The sequence below is a fragment of the Piliocolobus tephrosceles genome, chromosome 15, assembly GCF_002776525.5.
Source record: "Piliocolobus tephrosceles isolate RC106 chromosome 15, ASM277652v3, whole genome shotgun sequence".
Classification (NCBI taxonomy): Eukaryota; Metazoa; Chordata; class Mammalia; order Primates; family Cercopithecidae; genus Piliocolobus; species Piliocolobus tephrosceles.
This window is the reverse complement of record NC_045448.1, coordinates 104112045-104118215: the sequence shown is the minus strand read 5'-3', so window position 1 is coordinate 104118215 and position 6171 is coordinate 104112045.

The window sequence follows — 6171 nt, the reverse complement described above, 5'->3', positions numbered from 1 at the left end:
AAAAAAAAAATATATATATATATATATATATATATATATATATATATCTTGAAAGTATGAGTGAATCTACACTAATAGAATCTACACTACAGTTGAGTGGTCATGTGGGGATGGGAAGAGGGATTACAAAGATCCATTAGGAAACTTTTAGGGGTGATGCACACATTTGTTACCTTGATTGTGGCGATGTTCTCGTGGGTGTATTTATGTGTCAGAACTTATCACAATATATACTTTTTTATTACAAAAGCCATTTTTTATAGAGATGGGGTTTCACTGTGTTGCCCAGGCTGGTCTCGAATTCCTGAGTTCAAGCGATCCATCTTCCTCAGCCTCCCAAAGTACCGGTATAGACATGAACCACTGCACCCAGCCTATATACTTTAAATATATGCATCTTATTGTATTGCAATTATACCTCATTAGGGCTTCTTTTAAATATGTGTCAATTTAAAGAAAGGTACTTAAAAATTAAAATTTTAAAAAATATATAGGATGCTTCTAAAGCTATATTTTACAGAAAATTATAGCCTTGAATGCTTATATTAAAAAATAATAAAAACTCAAAAGCAATGTGTTGAACATCTAACTCAAAAAGTTGGGGATAAAAACCAACAGAATAAACCCCAAAAGTAGTAAGAAGACAAAGAGAAGAAACTAGTGAATAGTTCTTATCTTGGTAAGAAGAAGATAACAGCTATCAACTCAAAAGGTGAGAAAAGGCCGGGCGCGGTGGCTCAAGCCTGTAATCCCAGCACTTTGGGAGGCCGAGACGGGCGGATCACGAGGTCAGGAGATCGAGACCATCCTGGCTAACACGGTGAAACCCCATCTCTACTTAAAAAAATACAAAAACTAGCTGGGTGAGGTGGCGGGCGCCCGTAGTCTCAGCTACTAGGGAGGCTGAGGCAGGAGAATGGCGTAAACCCGGGAGGCGGAGCTTGCAGTGAGCTGAGATCCGGCCACTGCACTCCAGTCCGGGCGACAGAGCAAGACTCCGCCTCAAAAAAAAATAAATAAATAAAAAGTGAGAAAAAAGGAGCAAAGAGGCAACAAAATGAAACACTATAATTAAGAGGACAGACATAAGTTCAAATGTATCAGAAATTTTAATAAATGTAAGAAGACAAAACTTACCAGTTAATCACTGAATATATCAGTTTGTAAAATAATCCAGTCCAACTATACGTTATTTTAAAGAGGTACACCTCAATTATGACAACAGATATAAGTTAACAATAAAAAGATGAAAAAAGATATATCAGGTAAATACTAACAAAAATAAAACTAGGATGGCTGTATTAACAGCAGATAAAATAGATTTTAAGGCAAAAAGCATCATTAGTCACACCTAATGATGCAAGGTTCAACTCACCGTGAATATACTAAATTCTAAGTGGGTATGAAATTAATAAAAGATTCTCAAAATGTATAAAAGAAAAGAAATGAACGCAACTACTTGGGCAGACCAGAAGTGGTGAGTGAAAGTGAAATTTTACTCTTTTTAAAAGGATTTTTTTGTTGTTGTTTTTATAAAACCCTTTAGTATATGAGATTGCAAGCAGGCATAGCCAAAGCAGAGAGGAGAGTAATAACAAAGCACCATGTATACATCTCCCAGCTTCAACTCACAGCCTATCTTGTTTCTCACTTTTCCCTCCCCTGCCCTTTGCAACAGACATCTCAGATATCAAATCATTTCATCTGTGAATAACTCAACATGTATCCCCCAAAAGTAAGGAATCCTTTAAAAAGAAAACACCACACCTTCATCACAATTTTTAAAAAGTCACGTGATGTCATTGAATTATCCAGTCAGTTCATAATTCTCTGTCTTGTCACTTTTTAAGTTTGTTTGCTTGGGTCAGAATCAGAATTCAAATAAGATCCATATATTCTTATTGGTTTATATCTCTCATCAGTGTCTTTCAACATATAAGTTCTCCTTTATCTTTTTAACCTTTATTGATTGATTGATTGATTGATTGATTGAGACAGTCTTGTTCTGTCACCCAGGCTGGATTGAAGTCCTGTGATCATGGCTCACTGCAGCCTGGAACTCAAGCCATTCTCCCACCTCAACTTCCCAAAATGCTAGAATTACAGGTGTGAGCCATGGCCTCGGCTTCCCTTTTCAGTTTTTTTGAGGAAGAAACCAGATCATGTATTTGCAGATCAAAATGTCAGGTTGTCTCTTTGTGCTGTTAGCAGCCATTGATGATCACTGCCCAGATCCAGTTTAATTCATCAGAAGTTGCCAAAAGCTGATGTTTTAATCACTGTTCAGTTCTTCTTAATTTATTTGCTGCAATACTTCTATAAAGAGAAACTCCCTCTTGTTATCTGTTTAACTCAACAATTTGAATGGGAATTAAAAAAATATATCAGTTTAAAAAAGCAAGTTAGTTTCCTAACATCCTCCAAAGGTAAATGGTGTTTCATTATTCACCGTTACGAATGCATAGATCTAAACATATTTGATATACTTTAATCCACTGCTGTTATAATTGTTATTGATGTTCCCATCATTCCAGTAGAAGCCTCTGAAATTTGGGTGCTGAGATTTTTTTGACATGACCCTGGAAGTCTTTCAGAGCCTCCTTGCATTCTGGAATGACAAGATATTATAAGCTCCTTTGGTACATTTTCTGTGCTGGGTTTGGAACCAGCTTTTTCTCCAAGGAGCCCTGGTTTCTTTAGTGGGAAATAGTAATCAGAAAATAATCTGGGTCAAATAGTATTTTTAGTTCTAGATCCTTGAGGAATCGCCACACTGTCTTCCACAATGGTTGAACTAGTTTACAATCCCACCAACAGTGTAAAAGTGTTCCTATTTCTCCACATCCTCTCCAGCACCTGTTGTTTCCTGACTTTTTAATGATTGCCATTCTAACTGGTGTGAGATGGTATCTCATTGTGGTTTTGATTTGCATTTCTCTGATGGCCATTGATGATGAGCATTTTTTCATGTGTCTGTTGGCTGCATAAATGTCCTCTTTTGCGAAGTGTCTGTTCATATCCTTTGCCCACTTTTTGATGGAGTTGTTTGTTTTTTTTCTTGTAAATTTGTTTGAGTTCTTTGTAGATTCTGGATATTAGCTCTTTGTCAGATGACTAGATTGCAAACCCATTCTGTAGGTTGCCTGTTCACTCTGATGGTAGTTTCTTTTGCTGTGCAGAAGCTCTTTAGTTTAATTAGATCCCATTTGTGAATTCTGGCTTTTGTTGCCATTGCTTTTGGTGTTTTAGACATGAAGTCCTTGCCCATGCCTATGTCCTGAATGGTATTACCTAGGTTTTCTTCTAGGGTTTTTATGGTTTTAGGTCTAACATTTAAGTTTTTATTGTGGCACTGTTCACAATAGCAAAGACTTGGAACCAACCCAAATGTCCATCAATGATAGACTGGATTAAGAAAACATGGCACATATACACCATGGAATACTATGCAGCCATAAAAAAAGGATGAGTTCACGTCCTTTGCAGGGACATGGATGAAGCTGGAAACCATCATTCTCAGCAAACTATCGCAAGGACAAAAAACCAGACACTGCGTGTTCTCACTCATAGGTGGGAATTGAACAATGAGAACACTTGGACACAGGAAGGGGAACATCACATACCAGGACCTGTTGTGAGGTAGGGGAAGGGGGGAGGGATAGCATTAGGAGATATACCTAATGTAAATGATGAGTTAATGGGTGCAGCACACCAACATGGCACATGTATACATAGGTAACAAATTTGCACATTGTGCACATGTAACCTAGAACATAAAGTATAATAATAATAATAAAAGAAAATAATCTGGCCTTTGGGGTGCTTTTTTCATTGTTTCTTCTGGGTAGGTCATCGTTTCTAGACTTCTTCAATGGAAAGTGGTTTTCATTTTATCTTTATGCACCATGTATTTTAAAAATATGCATATATGTATTTATTTCAAAAAATTTTAGGAGTTATCTAGATTTTAGGGCTACATATTTTACATTAAAATATAACATGTTTAAAACATACATGGTATTCAACTTTATGCTTTTTATATTAAAAATATAATAAATGTTAAAAATATATGTGGTATCCAATGTCATCCTAGTTCTCTAAAACTAAAAAATAATAGTAATAATCTTGCATTTCAAGATTGGTCTGAGAGTGGTCTGGTATTTCAAACAAAGCATTAACTATCTACTATTCATCTAGCAATAAATATCTTTAAGGACACCAATAAAATAAGCAAATGAGAATTCCTGGCACTCTGTCATTTAATTTAGAGATTTTTAAAGGAACTGATAGTTATGAAATACTTGCTATGAAGAAGACCATTTGCCTTTGTAATTAATTCCAGATAATTTGATAAGCAGCACTATTTTTTCAGTTACAAATAACAATGTCCTAGAGGTTGAGATGTGTCACTTCTTACAGCACTAGAATGAAAGATATAAGGTATAAAGATACAAGTTACAAAATAAAAAAAGTTACAATAGCATGTTACAGACACTTCTCAGCAACATGTTCCAAGAAACATTCAAGTATGGTAACATTTATGTGGATGGTTACCTGTAAAATAAGTTAAAACACTTTTTAATAATTTTGTTGTGATGGACAGCAGAGATTTTTTTCTCCAACCTGACTTGTAGATTGTTTCTAAATATTTATATCACCACAGCCTCCTAATCTTACTTCTCTGTGTCTTATTCCCTCTTGTATAAAAGGAAATTAATACACATTCCTTATACTACCATATAAACTACACTGTTTTTGGAAAAAATCACATAGAATTTCAAATTCTATGTGAAATGCGTTTGCAATGACATCTTTGGAAAAGTATACTTTTTTGCTTTTTTCTGCACATTCTAAAGGCTGTCATAGTATTTATATCTTGGAACATGTTTGGGGGTAGCAGGAAGGGAGTTCTGCATTGGAAAGGACCCGATACTTGGCTAGAGTGGAAAAAGAGGATGCCGCAGGGCTCTGATCCTTCCTGCAGAAGGGGAGGCCCACCTTGACAAATCTATTCTTTACGTTGCAAGATCCTCTATGACAAAGTTTCTCAATCTTGTTTTACTAGTGAACACTTTTCATGGAAATATGTAATTACAGAACCCCTCCTGATCATAAGTTTTGTAAGATATATGAAAAAGGTGACTTTCAGTTAAAATCTTTTTTTTTTTTTTTTTTTTTTTTTTGAGACGGAGTCTCGCTCTATCGCCGAGGCCGGATCTCAGCTCACTGTTGTTAAAATATTTTAGGAACAGGATGTTATTTTTATTTTTTTTTTAAAAATGTCACCCAGGCTGGAGTGCAATGGCATGATTTAGGCTCACTGCAACCTCTGCCTCCTGGATTCAAGCGATTCTTCTGCCTCAGCCTCCTGAGTAGCTGGGATTACAGGCACCTGCCACCACGCCCAGCTAATTTTTGTATTTTTTAGTAGATACAGGGTTTCACCATGTTGACCAGGCTGGTCTCGAACTCCTGACCTCAGGTGATCCACCTGCCTTGGCCTCCCTATGTGCTGGGATTACAGGTGTGAGCCACTGTGCCCGGCCAAAATTTTTTTTTTTTTTTTAAGACAGAGTCTTGTTCTGTTGCCCAAGATAGCGTCCAGTGCCACAGAGTTCACTGCAGCCTTGACCTTCCTTGACTCAGGTGATCCTCCCACCTCAGTCTCCCTGTAGCTGGGGCTACAGGTGCATACCGCTATGGCCAGCTAATTTTTAAATTTCTTGTCTTGACATGTTCTCCATATGGTGCCCAGGCTGGTCTTGAACTCCTGGGTTCAAGCGACACTCCCACATTAGCCTCCCAAAGTGCTGGGATTGTAGGCATGAGCCACCACACCCGGCCAGGCCAGGAAATTATTTTAAAATTATATTTAAAGTAATTATAAATACTTTATAAAGTATTATGTAAAGAAAAATACTGTTTTCCCAATATTAAAGAAACGTCACTCAATTTAACTATGTAAGAAAAGAATGATTTGTTGACAAATGTGAAATTGTTCACTGTTCTTGTTCTCAGAAATGAATGTGCACTAAAGTGTAGATTGAAATTTAATTAAGGTTTAGGCCTAAAAATACACAAAACCGCTGTTACGTCTTAATATTTGGAATTACTGAATTTTGGCTTCACAAAAAGCAACAGGTTTCTACTTAGAAGTGATGTTTTGTTACC